This window comes from Aotus nancymaae, unplaced genomic scaffold (genome assembly GCF_030222135.1).
Source record: "Aotus nancymaae isolate 86718 unplaced genomic scaffold, 86718_ANA_hifiasm-v0.15.2.pri h1tg000028l, whole genome shotgun sequence".
Classification (NCBI taxonomy): domain Eukaryota; kingdom Metazoa; phylum Chordata; class Mammalia; order Primates; family Aotidae; genus Aotus; species Aotus nancymaae.
In genome coordinates, this window is record NW_026988441.1 from 11,894,732 (window position 1) to 11,911,879 (window position 17,148).

A 17,148-nucleotide genomic window follows, 5' to 3' on the forward strand; every position below is an offset into this window, starting at 1 on the left:
TGAACCCATCCGTGCTCCAAAGAAGGAGAGGCCTTTCCCTGATCCACACGTGCATTCTCCCTCCTTCTCCCCCAAACCTGCCTCCTCCTCAAGCCCACGCATTATTACATAGAATACAATTAGGCAGCGCTCTCAGGTTACAGAATTGTCAACGATGCTCTCGTTAAAACACCAGCACCGTCAGACAGACAGCATGCTAGCCTGTGAAATGCGATCAGTTCTTTCAGACACGGCTCATGATGAATGTAGCCACACAAGGAGGACTGCAGCTATGCTGCGCCCCGAGCCGAACTGGGAGAATGGCTACCTACCAAAGTGCTGCACACTCTCATTTCACCCTCAGAGGCAGAAAAGAGGACGGCAAAGGACTCATGGGTCTCCCATGCTCTCCGCAAAGGACTCCCATTCCTCCTGCGGACCAAAGGTAGCAACAAAAGCACCTTTTTATTTGTAGAGCACACAACTTTTGGAAAATACACAGCTAAAACTGTCCCCGCTTTAAGCGCTTTACAGCACTTAAAGCGGGGACAGTTTTAGCTGTGTAATTTGAAAAACTTGCCTCTAAGTGCATAGATGCTGAAGTTCGAATGGGGGAACTGTGTCCACTTGCGTTGAGCATTCTTTCAGTGAGAAAGGATTTGGTTACATTTTGACTCTTTAGCACTGATTCTCATTCTTGTCAATCAACTGTGAAATTTCTGTGTTAATTTCTAGCAGAGGTAATAGAGTTAGTCCAAAATCGTAGGTGTATATAAGTCCAGGTTGACAAGTATGCCCAAAATCCCAGGCACTGAGCTGAAAAGGGGATCACTTCCCAGTGGGCCTCACGTCCCACAGAAACCGCTGCGCAAAAGTCGAGAAACAGATACAGAAAGTGACTGGCCTAAGGCTTGTCACTTGAATGTGAGTGGCTGAATGAGTGGCGGATGGTTGGAAATGAAATCCAAATCCCCTGACCTCTAATTTCAGAGGGTGCAGTGCCTCCCCAATGCCCGATTTTAGAGTTAAACGTCTCAGCAAGAGCTTTACTGCACTGAAGTCACCCTGAAAAGACATCAGCTTCCATCCGCACAGTCATTGCCCCCGGGTCTCTAATGAGAGTTTGCCCAGTTAAAGTTGCAACATTGGGTTTAACGTGAGAGATCTTGACTTTCAGCCTGTAACTTTTGAAAAGGGTCCATGTACTTAGGGGTTCCTGCTACAAAGTAAGAGTCAAGGACCCTCTTCCGCAAAGAGGAGCTGGCCTTAGTGGGAAATGGAGAACGAGCTCCTTTAAACCACCGCTCTGTCACCAATCATTAAGAAAACTTTCTAAGAACATACATGTACTGTGTCTCCAGGAGGGCTGGGATTTGTGCAAGCTTCTGAGTAACATGCTACCACAGGAAGGTGGAGGTCCTGCTCAGCCCTAGCGACAGACACACACATACAAACACACACACAGAAACTTTAGACACACAACTGGTAGTGTCGAGCCAAAGGCTTAGTAGTATGAGGAGGGCACTGAACCCATCCGTGCTCCAAAGAAGGAGAGGCCTTTCCCTGATCCACACGTGCATTCTCCCTCCTTCTCCCCCAAACCTGCCTCCTCCTCAAGCCCACGCATTATTACATAGAATACAATTAGGCAGCGCTCTCAGGTTACAGAATTGTCAACGATGCTCTCGTTAAAACACCAGCACCGTCAGACAGACAGCATGCTAGCCTGTGAAATGCGATCAGTTCTTTCAGACACGGCTCATGATGAATGTAGCCACACAAGGAGGACTGCAGCTATGCTGCGCCCCGAGCCGAACTGGGAGAATGGCTACCTACCAAAGTGCTGCACACTCTCATTTCAACCTCAGAGGCAGAAAAGAGGACGGCAAAGGACTCATGGGTCTCCCATGCTCTCCGCAAAGGACTCCCATTCCTCCTGCGGACCAAAGGTAGCAACAAAAGCAGCTTTTTATTTGTAGAGCACACAACTTTTGGAAAATACACAGCTAAAACTGTCCCCGCTTTAAGTGCTTTACAGCACTTAAAGCGGGGACAGTTTTAGCTGTGTAATTTGAAAAACTTGCCTCTAAGTGCATAGATGCTGAAGTTCGAATGGGGGAACTGTGTCCACTTGCGTTGAGCATTCTTTCAGTGAGAAAGGATTTGGTTACATTTTGACTCTTTAGCACTGATTCTCATTCTTGTCAATCAACTGTGAAATCTCTGTGTTAATTTCTAGCAGAGGTAACAGAGTTAGTCCAAAATCGTAGGTGTATATAAGTCCAGGTTGACAAGTATGCCCAAAATCCCAGGCACTGAGCTGAAAAGGGGATCACTTCCCAGTGGGCCTCACGTCCCACAGAAACCGCTGCGCAAAAGTCGAGAAACAGATACAGAAAGTGACTGGCCTAAGGCTTGTCACTTGAATGTGAGTGGCTGAATGAGTGGCGGATGGTTGGAAATGAAATCCAAATCCCCTGACCTCTAATTTCAGAGGGTGCAGTGCCTCCCCAATGCCCGATTTTAGAGTTAAACGTCTCAGCAAGAGCTTTACTGCACTGAAGTCACCCTGAAAAGACATCAGCTTCCATCCGCACAGTCATTGCCCCCGGGTCTCTAATGAGAGTTTGCCCAGTTAAAGTTGCAACATTGGGTTTAACGTGAGAGATCTTGACTTTCAGCCTGTAACTTTTGAAAAGGGTCCATGTACTTAGGGGTTCCTGCTACAAAGTAAGAGTCAAGGACCCTCTTCCGCAAAGAGGAGCTGGCCTTAGTGGGAAATGGAGAACGAGCTCCTTTAAACCACCGCTCTGTCACCAATCATTAAGAAAACTTTCTAAGAACATACATGTACTGTGTCTCCAGGAGGGCTGGGATTTGTGCAAGCTTCTGAGTAACATGCTACCACAGGAAGGTGGAGGTCCTGCTCAGCCCTAGAGACAGACACACACATACAAACACACACACAGAAACTTTAGACACACAACTGGTAGTGTCGAGCCAAAGGCTTAGTAGTACGAGGAGGGCACTGAACCCATCCGTGCTCCAAAGAAGGAGAGGCCTTTCCCTGATCCACACGTGCATTCTCCCTCCTTCTCCCCCAAACCTGCCTCCTCCTCAAGCCCACGCATTATTACATAGAATACAATTAGGCAGCGCTCTCAGGTTACAGAATTGTCAACGATGCTCTCGTTAAAACACCAGCACCGTCAGACAGACAGCATGCTAGCCTGTGAAATGCGATCAGTTCTTTCAGACACGGCTCATGATGAATGTAGCCACACAAGGAGGACTGCAGCTATGCTGCGCCCCGAGCCGAACTGGGAGAATGGCTACCTACCAAAGTGCTGCACACTCTCATTTCACCCTCAGAGGCAGAAAAGAGGACGGCAAAGGACTCATGGGTCTCCCATGCTCTCCGCAAAGGACTCCCATTCCTCCTGCGGACCAAAGGTAGCAACAAAAGCAGCTTTTTATTTGTAGAGCACACAACTTTTGGAAAATACACAGCTAAAACTGTCCCCGCTTTAAGCGCTTTACAGCACTTAAAGCGGGGACAGTTTTAGCTGTGTAATTTGAAAAACTTGCCTCTAAGTGCATAGATGCTGAAGTTCGAATGGGGGAACTGTGTCCACTTGCGTTGAGCATTCTTTCAGTGAGAAAGGATTTGGTTACATTTTGACTCTTTAGCACTGATTCTCATTCTTGTCAATCAACTGTGAAATTTCTGTGTTAATTTCTAGCAGAGGTAACAGAGTTAGTCCAAAATCGTAGGTGTATATAAGTCCAGGTTGACAAGTATGCCCAAAATCCCAGGCACTGAGCTGAAAAGGGGATCACTTCCCAGTGGGCCTCACGTCCCACAGAAACCGCTGCGCAAAAGTCGAGAAACAGATACAGAAAGTGACTGGCCTAAGGCTTGTCACTTGAATGTGAGTGGCTGAATGAGTGGCGGATGGTTGGAAATGAAATCCAAATCCCCTGACCTCTAATTTCAGAGGGTGCAGTGCCTCCCCAATGCCCGATTTTAGAGTTAAACGTCTCAGCAAGAGCTTTACTGCACTGAAGTCACCCTGAAAAGACATCAGCTTCCATCCGCACAGTCATTGCCCCCGGCTCTCTAATGAGAGTTTGCCCAGTTAAAGTTGCAACATTGGGTTTAACGTGAGAGATCTTGACTTTCAGCCTGTAACTTTTGAAAAGGGTCCATGTACTTAGGGGTTCCTGCTACAAAGTAAGAGTCAAGGACCCTCTTCCGCAAAGAGGAGCTGGCCTTAGTGGGAAATGGAGAACGAGCTCCTTTAAATCACCGCTCTGTCACCAATCATTAAGAAAACTTTCTAAGAACATACATGTACTGTGTCTCCAGGAGGGCTGGGATTTGTGCAAGCTTCTGAGTAACATGCTACCACAGGAAGGTGGAGGTCCTGCTCAGCCCTAGAGACAGACACACACATACAAACACACACACAGAAACTTTAGACACACAACTGGTAGTGTCGAGCCAAAGGCTTAGTAGTACGAGGAGGGCACTGAACCCATCCGTGCTCCAAAGAAGGAGAGGCCTTTCCCTGATCCACACGTGCATTCTCCCTCCTTCTCCCCCAAACCTGCCTCCTCCTCAAGCCCACGCATTATTACATAGAATACAATTAGGCAGCGCTCTCAGGTTACAGAATTGTCAACGATGCTCTCGTTAAAACACCAGCACCGTCAGACAGACAGCATGCTAGCCTGTGAAATGCGACCAGTTCTTTCAGACACGGCTCATGATGAATGTAGCCACACAAGGAGGACTGCAGCTATGCTGCGCCCCGAGCCGAACTGGGAGAATGGCTACCTACCAAAGTGCTGCACACTCTCATTTCACCCTCAGAGGCAGAAAAGAGGACGGCAAAGGACTCATGGGTCTCCCATGCTCTCCGCAAAGGACTCCCATTCCTCCTGCGGACCAAAGGTAGCAACAAAAGCAGCTTTTTATTTGTAGAGCACACAACTTTTGGAAAATACACAGCTAAAACTGTCCCCGCTTTAAGTGCTTTACAGCACTTAAAGCGGGGACAGTTTTAGCTGTGTAATTTGAAAAACTTGCCTCTAAGTGCATAGATGCTGAAGTTCGAATGGGGGAACTGTGTCCACTTGCGTTGAGCATTCTTTCAGTGAGAAAGGATTTGGTTACATTTTGACTCTTTAGCACTGATTCTCATTCTTGTCAATCAACTGTGAAATTTCTGTGTTAATTTCTAGCAGAGGTAACAGAGTTAGTCCAAAATCGTAGGTGTATATAAGTCCAGGTTGACAAGTATGCCCAAAATCCCAGGCACTGAGCTGAAAAGGGGATCACTTCCCAGTGGGCCTCACGTCCCACAGAAACCGCTGCGCAAAAGTCGAGAAACAGATACAGAAAGTGACTGGCCTAAGGCTTGTCACTTGAATGTGAGTGGCTGAATGAGTGGCGGATGGTTGGAAATGAAATCCAAATCCCCTGACCTCTAATTTCAGAGGGTGCAGTGCCTCCCCAATGCCCGATTTTAGAGTTAAACGTCTCAGCAAGAGCTTTACTGCACTGAAGTCACCCTGAAAAGACATCAGCTTCCATCCGCACAGTCATTGCCCCCGGGTCTCTAATGAGAGTTTGCCCAGTTAAAGTTGCAACATTGGGTTTAACGTGAGAGATCTTGACTTTCAGCCTGTAACTTTTGAAAAGGGTCCATGTACTTAGGGGTTCCTGCTACAAAGTAAGAGTCAAGGACCCTCTTCCGCAAAGAGGAGCTGGCCTTAGTGGGAAATGGAGAACGAGCTCCTTTAAATCACCGCTCTGTCACCAATCATTAAGAAAACTTTCTAAGAACATACATGTACTGTGTCTCCAGGAGGGCTGGGATTTGTGCAAGCTTCTGAGTAACATGCTACCACAGGAAGGTGGAGGTCCTGCTCAGCCCTAGAGACAGACACACACATACAAACACACACACAGAAACTTTAGACACACAACTGGTAGTGTCGAGCCAAAGGCTTAGTAGTACGAGGAGGGCACTGAACCCATCCGTGCTCCAAAGAAGGAGAGGCCTTTCCCTGATCCACACGTGCATTCTCCCTCCTTCTCCCCCAAACCTGCCTCCTCCTCAAGCCCACGCATTATTACATAGAATACAATTAGGCAGCGCTCTCAGGTTACAGAATTGTCAACGATGCTCTCGTTAAAACACCAGCACCGTCAGACAGACAGCATGCTAGCCTGTGAAATGCGACCAGTTCTTTCAGACACGGCTCATGATGAATGTAGCCACACAAGGAGGACTGCAGCTATGCTGCGCCCCGAGCCGAACTGGGAGAATGGCTACCTACCAAAGTGCTGCACACTCTCATTTCACCCTCAGAGGCAGAAAAGAGGACGGCAAAGGACTCATGGGTCTCCCATGCTCTCCGCAAAGGACTCCCATTCCTCCTGCGGACCAAAGGTAGCAACAAAAGCAGCTTTTTATTTGTAGAGCACACAACTTTTGGAAAATACACAGCTAAAACTGTCCCCGCTTTAAGCGCTTTACAGCACTTAAAGCGGGGACAGTTTTAGCTGTGTAATTTGAAAAACTTGCCTCTAAGTGCATAGATGCTGAAGTTCGAATGGGGGAACTGTGTCCACTTGCGTTGAGCATTCTTTCAGTGAGAAAGGATTTGGTTACATTTTGACTCTTTAGCACTGATTCTCATTCTTGTCAATCAACTGTGAAATTTCTGTGTTAATTTCTAGCAGAGGTAATAGAGTTAGTCCAAAATCGTAGGTGTATATAAGTCCAGGTTGACAAGTATGCCCAAAATCCCAGGCACTGAGCTGAAAAGGGGATCACTTCCCAGTGGGCCTCACGTCCCACAGAAACCGCTGCGCAAAAGTCGAGAAACAGATACAGAAAGTGACTGGCCTAAGGCTTGTCACTTGAATGTGAGTGGCTGAATGAGTGGCGGATGGTTGGAAATGAAATCCAAATCCCCTGACCTCTAATTTCAGAGGGTGCAGTGCCTCCCCAATGCCCGATTTTAGAGTTAAACGTCTCAGCAAGAGCTTTACTGCACTGAAGTCACCCTGGAAAGACATCAGCTTCCATCCGCACAGTCATTGCCCCCGGGTCTCTAATGAGAGTTTGCCCAGTTAAAGTTGCAACATTGGGTTTAACGTGAGAGATCTTGACTTTCAGCCTGTAACTTTTGAAAAGGGTCCATGTACTTAGGGGTTCCTGCTACAAAGTAAGAGTCAAGGACCCTCTTCCGCAAAGAGGAGCTGGCCTTAGTGGGAAATGGAGAACGAGCTCCTTTAAACCACCGCTCTGTCACCAATCATTAAGAAAACTTTCTAAGAACATACATGTACTGTGTCTCCAGGAGGGCTGGGATTTGTGCAAGCTTCTGAGTAACATGCTACCACAGGAAGGTGGAGGTCCTGCTCAGCCCTAGAGACAGACACACACATACAAACACACACACAGAAACTTTAGACACACAACTGGTAGTGTCGAGCCAAAGGCTTAGTAGTACGAGGAGGGCACTGAACCCATCCGTGCTCCAAAGAAGGAGAGGCCTTTCCCTGATCCACACGTGCATTCTCCCTCCTTCTCCCCCAAACCTGCCTCCTCCTCAAGCCCACGCATTATTACATAGAATACAATTAGGCAGCGCTCTCAGGTTACAGAATTGTCAACGATGCTCTCGTTAAAACACCAGCACCGTCAGACAGACAGCATGCTAGCCTGTGAAATGCGACCAGTTCTTTCAGACACGGCTCATGATGAATGTAGCCACACAAGGAGGACTGCAGCTATGCTGCGCCCCGAGCCGAACTGGGAGAATGGCTACCTACCAAAGTGCTGCACACTCTCATTTCACCCTCAGAGGCAGAAAAGAGGACGGCAAAGGACTCATGGGTCTCCCATGCTCTCCGCAAAGGACTCCCATTCCTCCTGCGGACCAAAGGTAGCAACAAAAGCACCTTTTTATTTGTAGAGCACACAACTTTTGGAAAATACACAGCTAAAACTGTCCCCGCTTTAAGTGCTGTATATATATATATATATAGTATATACTTTATATTGTATATATATATATTGTATATGCTTTATATATATATATATTTTAACTTAGAAGTCCAATTTAATGGATCTAACTTCTGGCCATGGACAGTTAGAATTTCCAGTGGTGTACTGATTCTAAGTGACTCAATGCAATAGCCTCTTCAGTGAAGATGCAGTCCCAAAGATCCTCTCCTCCCCGGTCCCAGTGAAATAAAATATTGACTCCCAGGAATAGCTAGGAAAGCAAAAGACTCTTTTTGCCACAGTCCTATCCAGGCAACAACAGTTGGGATGACCAAAGCCCCTTATGGATGGAACTTATTATGACAAAATCTCCCGGGAGCTCGATCCATTTGGAACAAACAAAACAAAACACCTTGAGTTCCCAGGGACTTGAAGGCTGGTCATTTTATGTGACTCAAACAAACAAACAAATTCCATCGTATGATGCAGACTAAAGAGAGTGCTCTCACTTTGTCACAAATCAGGCCTTCAAAGACATAAGATCAGAGGAAAATTCATCCAGTACGCTCCTTTATTAACAACATAGGAGGAAAAAAATGAAGAGAAAAATTATTTCTGGAAGTGAAAAATTAAATACGAATATTCATATCCCCAAATTACTAAAAATACACCAGGGTCACTAAACCAGGAATACTCAAGCCCGAATCTTCTCCCATTAGTCAAAATTTTGTGGAGAAAACAGTGATTTTTACCATTCAACTGAAAAGACTGCACAGAGAGAAGCCAGGAGTCTTGAATGGAATAAATTCTTACCCTTTTGCTGGCTGATTATTTTCCGGCATACCAGCATGCCCACAGACCAGTTATGGTGTTACATCAGGTTTTAGTGGCAAGACAGGTTATGGGAGAGAGAACGGAAGTTTTACTAGCCAAGCTGGTCTTGTAAAGATAAAACCTGGCATGTAGAAGCCCACAGAGGAAATCAATGCTAAGTAATTATTTTGTATCTTTAAAGTATCAGATTCAGCTAATTGTCTCCAGTTGATTCTGCCCTAATCAGATCCAGATTAGGGAACACCTGCCTGCATAAATAGTCTCTATGATGTAAATTTTTTCCACAAAAGGCAGCTTTGCAGGACCCCTTCTGCTCATTGGCTTTCTGACAGCTGTCTCAAAATGTGTCAAATGAATATATTTTCTGTTAAAATATTTTTATTTCCTTCAACTTGTAGGTGTTTCTAGAGGTGGAATTTGATGTACTGCAGTTGCAGGGATTTCAGTCAATTTAGAGTCCTGACTGATTAGAATCTAGAGCTCCTGTTGGATTTGACCAAGTGGAAAGGTGTCATGGGCCAGGCCGGGCGCGGTGACTCTCGCCTGTAATCCCAGGACTTTGGGAGGCCGAGGTGGGTGGATCACGAGGTCAAGAGATCTAGACCATCCTAGTCAACTTGGTGAAACCCTGTCTCTACTAAAAATACAAAAAAAAAATTAGCTGGGCATGGTGGCACGTGCCTGTAATCCCAGCTACTCAAGAGGCTGAGGCAGGAGAATTGCCTGAACCCAGGAGGCAGAGGTTGCGGTGAGCCGAGATCGCGCCATTGCACTCCAGCCTGGGTAACAAGAGCGAAACTCCATCTCAAAAAAAAAAAAGAAAAGAAAGAAAGAAAGGTGTCAGGACACCAAAGGAAGAACAATGAAAACCAAAACCACACATAGCCATTATACTAACTACACACTGCTGAACACTCTAAGCCTAATGAGAGGTTAGAGCCAAGTAGCAGTAAACTTTCACCTGCAGCTACCAAATTCTGAAACAAAACCCCACACCAGCTCCTTACCTGAGACCAAGCTGAAGGCCGCTCTTGACTGTCACAGGAGCAGAAATCTCACTTTTTTGTAGAAAGAGAGCAAAGCTCCTTCAGTAAAGGAGGTCCATGGCAAAACAAAACTCAGATATCAAACAACTGGGGCAAGCAGGGTCCTCCAGAAAGGCACACAATCAGTTAAAGCTCTATAGTTGGTACCGAGCACCAGGAGGAGAATCTCCGCAGGTCAAAAGGCCAAGCCCCACTCAGAGGGCCCCTATTTTGTTCCCCAAAATGTAAAACCACATGAGTGACTGAGGTCAGTGTCCGAGTCCATTGGAGCTTGAGAGTGCATTCTGGCAAAACATGAGTCATCAAATATCTCCATGACTTGTCTTTGAAGAGGTTTTCAGGAGGCCTGATATGTAAACATCCTCTTAAAGGGGATACAGCAGATAGAAAGAGACAAGTAGGAGAAAAAATGACTAGTCTCATCCTGTCTTTCTTTTGTACTTGGAAAATAAAGCATTATCAGTGTGAGACCTAACGGGATTTAGCGTTAGGAGCAAGTCCTGGATTGCACACCGAAGGTTACAATTGACGTGACCTTGTTTTATGGGAGGATGTACATCTCGAAAAGCTTTGAGTTCAGCAAAAAACATTTTGTGAGGGCAGTCATCCAGAGATGCCTGACGCTTTTTTTGCCTTTCTGTGGGGTTCTGACAAATGTACAATGCATTCACACAACGTCGCAAAGTAACAGTTGTTAATCTGGGGAGAAGAGGTGGCCCTGCATCAGTCTACAGGCTGGACTATCTCTTTGGTGTAAAGAGTTTGACAATCCTGAGATTTTTATGTTCTTTTACATAATTATAAGCGTAGTACTTCCTTGGAGCTGTTTGACTGCGATAAATGTGCGAAAGACATCACAGCTGTCCGCACTTTACAATTTCATTGTCCTTCCTTTCTTCCTCTGTTGGGTTATACTCCTCTGTTGATAAACCACTTACTCAGTTGTCTTCCCAGAAAAGCAAATCACACCTGAATTCCTTAAAGCACTCAGTTTAATTCCAAGTCATTTTTGTGATTAGCAGGTACAAATATTTAATGAGGGCTCAGAAAATTTTGATAAGAGTCTTCACACCACCCACAACACCTTTCAGGACCACTCATCTATAAAAATGAAGAGGAAAGACCCTGCTACATGCTGGGGAACTTGATGTTTGCAGCTCATACAATGAGAGAGCCCCTGCCCTCTCCCAGGCTCCCTTTCCTGGGTCTTTAGCAGCCATGTCCTGCATGGTCCCTGAGCAGCTCCCCCTCTCTGCTGCACCAGCCATGAGGAAGGTGGGACAGTCAACTAGGCAAAGGACAGAGGACACCCAAGGTGGTCAGAGGGAACACACACGGGCCTAAGCCCAAGCTCAGCTGCCAGGCCCCAGAGAACAAGATGGTGGCTGAGAGGGTCCCTGGAAGCTTGGGACCCACAGCCCCCACTGACCAATCAGCACAGGCCTCCCTTTCCAAAAGACATGGGAGATTTGCCCTGCACACCTCAAGGAAAAGCAATTTTATCTAGGACACCCAGGTAACTGAATGTCCATCCTTGGAAGCTTTTCCAAGCTTGACACAATGAGAGAGAGGGGGGATCCTTCTCATCAGCCAGCACTCAGCAGGGTCAAAGCATGTCAGCGTGTATCCCTGTGACAGGGTCTTGGTGCAGTCCAGACTGCTCTCAAGTGGGGAGCCAGATGGGGACAGGAGAGGGTAGGGTGTTCGATTTTACTCTTTGACTTGGAGCCATGAAGATGGCAGGACTCTGAGGACCCAGGGCTGTGCTTGCCCAACCTACAGAGTATGCATTTGTGTGTGTTTCCTTGTGTGTGTGTGTGTGTGTGTGTGTGTGTGTGTGTGTGTGTCTGTGCATAGTGTGTGTAGAGGTTGAGTGAATCACTGCTGAAGGAGACCAAGGCCTCAGCAATTCCCAGGGGCCTGAAATACAGACAGAAGGCAGAGGCAAAAGGAGGGACAAGGAAGCAAGACTGAGAGGAGAAGGGACAGAGAGGTATCCTTGGCACAGACCCATCCATTAGCCTGAGAAGTGCTCCTGCCCTGGGAAGAGGCTCACTGCAGAAGAAAGAATGACAGCAGAGCTGACAGCTGCACTCAGAAAGTTTCTGGATCCCAGGCCACTCTCCACAAAGAGGAACAAGCAGGCAGCAGAGACCACGGAGCCCCCATCTCTGTGACAATGGCGCATCCCCTTGCAGGGGCTCCTGCTCACAGGTGACTAGCTGGGGTGTCCTGGGAGGATGGGACTGTGAGAGGTAAAAGGGCTACTGTCATAGCCTGCACAGGGGAAAGGACACCAGAGGTGGACAGCGGTCAAAACAAAGAAATCATATTGAACTGGAATTGGTTAAGAGGTAGGAAAATCTCAATTGTTCTCTTTTCCTGGTTAATCATCATTGGCTATTACATTTTGAAAAATGATAATAACCATATCAGATAATGCTTCTAATAAAACAATAACCAGGGCATGAAGCATTGTCCTCAGCCACCACCTCAGAAATTGGAAAATAAACCCCAGGATTCAGAGAACCGCAAGAGCTCTCATGAACTCATTTACAAGAATCTGCAGCCTATCCTAGGATCTTGGGTGCAACCAAGAATAAACAAGTCCCTGCTTTCACAGAGCTCAGGCTCTCATGGGGAGAAAGACAGACATCCAAGACATCTGAAATGTGAGGTTAGGTGTTGACAAGAGCCCTATATGAAGCAGAGCAAAGAAAAGTAAAAAAGGAAGACTCAAGGGCCCTAGAGGAGGTGTCAGAAAAGGGGTCTCCCAAGGACACCCTGATGTGAGCAGGATCTGAGGGCAGTGAGGAGGGAGCCATGCAGACCCCTTTGGAAGAGGATTCCACACAGGGAAATGCCAAGGTCAGAGGTGTTGAAGGAATGGGTGTCATGCTGCTTGACCCGGTAGGACACACACACATTTCAAGGTTGAGGGGTGAAGAGACCTTCTCGGGACACAGGGCCCCATATTCCCACCCCAATACATAGGTCCCAATATTGACTGATGCTCTCTTCTTGTTCTAGCCTCACTTTTAAACTTCTGGAACCTGACCACCACTACCCAAGTCACTGTTGATGCCGTGCTGTCCAATGCTGCAGAGGGGAAGGAGGTTCTACTCGCCCAAAATCTGCCCCAGCATCTTATTGGCCACAAGTGGTACAAAGGGGAAAGGATGGGCCAAAATCATTGAATTATTAAATATGTAATATACACTCAAAAAATTATCCTGGAGCCTGCACACAGTGGTCAAGAGACAGTACGTTCCAATGCATCCCTGTAGATCTGGGATGTCACCCGTAACAACCCAGGATCCTACACACTACAAGTCATCGAGCTGTATCTTCCAAGTGAAGAAGTAGCTGGACAATTCTGTGTACACCGACATCCAGGATGACACAGGATTCTACACCCTACAAGTCATAAAGCTAGATCTTAGGACTGAAGAAGCAACTGGGCATATTAGTGTATACTGTGAGTGATTCCCCATAACCTCTGGGTGTCGGGGTCAGTTCTACTTCACATACACAGGACTGTTAGGCCTGGACTGTGCCTGTGTCCCCCTCTACATTAGGTCTCATTATGGGATGGGCATTAAGTGCAGGACACACACAGGGTAGCAAAGATCAAATGATCCGAATTTCTTTCCTGCGTCCAGACTCTGCAGATACTCACTGATGAGAAAGGACAGTCCGACGGAGGTGAAAGTCATGCTGTGGTGAAAGCATGCCACATGTCAGAAGAAGATCAGTCTCAGCCAAGCACCCCGTGCCCTACCCATGGACCTGACTCTGAAAAAGACCCAGCAGGACCCAGTCAGGGCCTGGCCTGAGGGGCCCCTGGGATCCTCACAAAGAGGCTCACTCCTGAAAGCTTCAACCCCAGAACCCTGTCCGGGATCCTGACTCCAACTGACCCTGGAAAACCTGTGCCGGGGCAGGGTTGACCAAGATCAAGTATTTACCAGTTGTCCTAGAGCCGTGGCTCCTGGAGCTGCTCAGCAGCTGAGGCTCAGCCACCACAGCCTCCTGTAGGCAACAACAGAGCCTTGTCCTTCACCTGAGAATCAGAGTGGACAGGACAGGTGGGCAAGTTTCCCAGGCCACCAGCCAACTGCCCATGGAAGTTTAGGAGACTCCGTAAAACGTTCCGTGTCACCAGGGACAGAAACCAAAGAGAGATGTTTCTGGCAGCACCTTGACCAACAGGAATCAGGCCCGGGGTGCCCTCTCATGGAGGCAAATAATAAATAAATACGGTTTGTGAACACCTTCTCTGTGCCAAGCATTAGATCAGTCGATAGTACATAATTTAAAGTTCATTTGGAGACAAAATGAAAAGCTACAAAGCATTTGCCATTTAGCTAATTTTTGGAGAGGGGACTGAGGCACAGGGAGACACAGTCACTGAACCAGGGTCCCACAATCAGGAGGGGCAGATCAGAGTCACATGAGGTCTGTCTGCAGCCACAGCTCATCCGCTCCTCCATGAGAACTGTGTTCTTATTGGAACCCAATAAGATAGTTCCTCTATGAGGTGAATTAACTTTCTCCTGCTAGCAGGTATGCTGTGGTGACGGCATGCTACATGTCAGACTTCCCTGTCTATCCTTTATTTAGAGAGCATAAGAAGGAAAGTTACTGCCTGGTATTTCAAGGCTTACAGTGCCATCTAGTGAAATGGTAATCCTCGTAATGGGGAACTGAACTTACTCTGTCCTTTGCCAAAAGCCTCTGGCTTTCCAGTTCTCCCTTTTATATACCTCTGCTAGAGACCAAACCTTATACCGCACTCTGTGATGGGGAGAACTCTGCTTTCAACAGAAAAGAAAAAAATGAACTCCAAAACCAATTTTTAAATTCAATACACTATCCATTAGCAGGAAAACCACCATTTAACACTTATGTTCTTTTGAGACACCTATTCTGCCTACAACTAGAATGGCATCTAAATAGAAAGGAGATTTTATGTTTGGAAGTTAACCAGAACCACCACCTAAGAATAAATTCTCTAGTCTGGTCCATAATACCAGAGTATATAGCTCAGCCCAGTATACTCCCTCCATTAAGGTGCCTTGCTCAAATGCAACTGTTACATAATCTTTCCTGAGACACATCCATCAAAGATCAATGCAGGTCACACAGGTCTAAGAGGTCAAAGGGCAATCACCAGGCAGAGGACTAAGGTCACATGGGTAAGCATGACTATCCCCACTGATTAGGACCTTTGGGACCATGTTTGAGGGTCATGCCTGCAATCATGTGGTGGCACACACTGTGCCAGGATCCAGGGAACAAGGAGGGAGAACAGCTGGGGGAACGCCCCTGTTTTCCCCTCCACCCTTGGTCAAACCAAAAAGAACAAGGACACAGGAACACCTCTTCTCTTGTCTCTTTTCTAGGATGGGTAGCAAGTCATCTTCAGCCTGTACTCCTCTGGATTGCTTTTTGTACTCCTTTGACCCCAAATTTTAAAAAATGAGTGACTCATTATCTTTTGCCCAAGGGCATGACATTCTTGCCATCTTGAGAATGAACAGACCTGCCCAGCTGAAGGGAGCCTTGACTTTAATCTTATCCAACAATTAGATTTTTTCTGTAGACAGGAGGTCAAATGGTCTGAGATCCCCTATGTATAGGCTTTCCTTGCCCTGTGAGACAACCTAGACCTTTGCAAGCATTGCACAATTGACTCAGCCCTTTCTTTTTTAGATGGAGTCTCACTTTGTCACCAGGTTAGAGTGCGGTGGTGTTATCTTGGCTCCCTGCAACCTCCACCACCCAGGTTCAAGAGATTCTCCTGCCTCAGCCTCCCAAGTAGCTGGGAGTACAGGTGCACACCACTGCATCCAGATAATTTTTGTTTTTTTAGTAGAGATGGAGTTTCACCATATTGGCCAGGCTGGTCTCAAATTCCTGACCTCAGGTGATCTGCCTGCCTCAGCCTCCCAAAGTGCTGGGATTACAGGCATGAGCCAATGTGCCTGGCCTGACTCAGCCCTCTTAACAATCATATCAGGCTGGTCTTTAAAGAGCAGTTCCCCTAGGTCAGAAGACCAAGTTTATGAGAAGCTACTGGAGGCGGCTTCTATGTGCCCCAGTTCTTCTAGTTTCCTTTATTCAGGGCCCCCTCCAACTGTGCCATCAGTTCCACCATCTCCAAAACTCCCGACTGCCCCAACTTCAACTTTACCCCTACAAGAAATGCCAGATGGAAGGGGCAACACTAGGGTACATATTCCCATCTCATTATAGCACCTTACGCAAATAAAGGGAGACTCGGGCTGATTTTTCGATGATGCCGATAGGTATATAGATTCCTTCCGAAATTTAACACAAGTGTTTGATCTCACATGAAGAGCAGTTATGCTGCTTCTAAGCCAAACCCTCATTGTAGCTGAAAAGCAGGCAGCTCTGCAAGCAGCAGAATAGTTTGGAGATGACCTATGTCTCGTATAGTAGACCACAATAAAAGGGAGATAGGGAACGTAAGGAAATAACACGACAACCATTCTCAGTATAGAGAGAGGCTGTACCTCCTAATAGTTCTGAGTGAAATCCCTGTGACCCTGTAGATAAACAGAAAATGCTTTACATGTGCATTTTAACAGGCTTGCAAAGAACCAGAACCAAACCTCTTAATTACCCTAAATGTCCTTGTTAAACCAGAAACTAAATGAAAAGCTCCCTGCCTTTTTGGAAAGGCTGAGAGAAGCTTTAATAAAACATACCTCCTTGCCCCTGATTTAATAAAACACACCTCCTTGTCCCCTGATTCAGCTGAGGGGCAGCTCATCCTGAAGTACGAGTTTATTACACAGGCATCTCCTGATATTAGAAGGAAGATACAGAAACAGGCTATAGGACCAGACAGCACCTTGGAGAATCTCCTGAAGGTGGCCACCATGGTCTTTCACAAGAGGGACTGAGAGGGGACCCAGGAGAAAGAGAGAAAGCACAAGAGAATGACTGAGGTTCCAGTGGTTGTTTTGCAAGCCTTAAGAGTCCAGGTCCCTGAGGGGCATCCACTAGTTGTTGCCGGTGTGGCAAGCCAGGGCACTTTAAGAAGAATTGCCCAGGCAACAAGAAAAAGCCATCTGGACCCTGTCCAGCGTGTGGTGGAGACCACTGGAGACAGAACTGCCCCTGGAGACCAAGGACACTGGGTCCAGTACTGGTCTCACAGATGATCCAGCAGGACTGATGGGTCCCAGGGCTCAAACCCCCAACTCCAGTGGCTCAGGCTGCCATCACTGCTC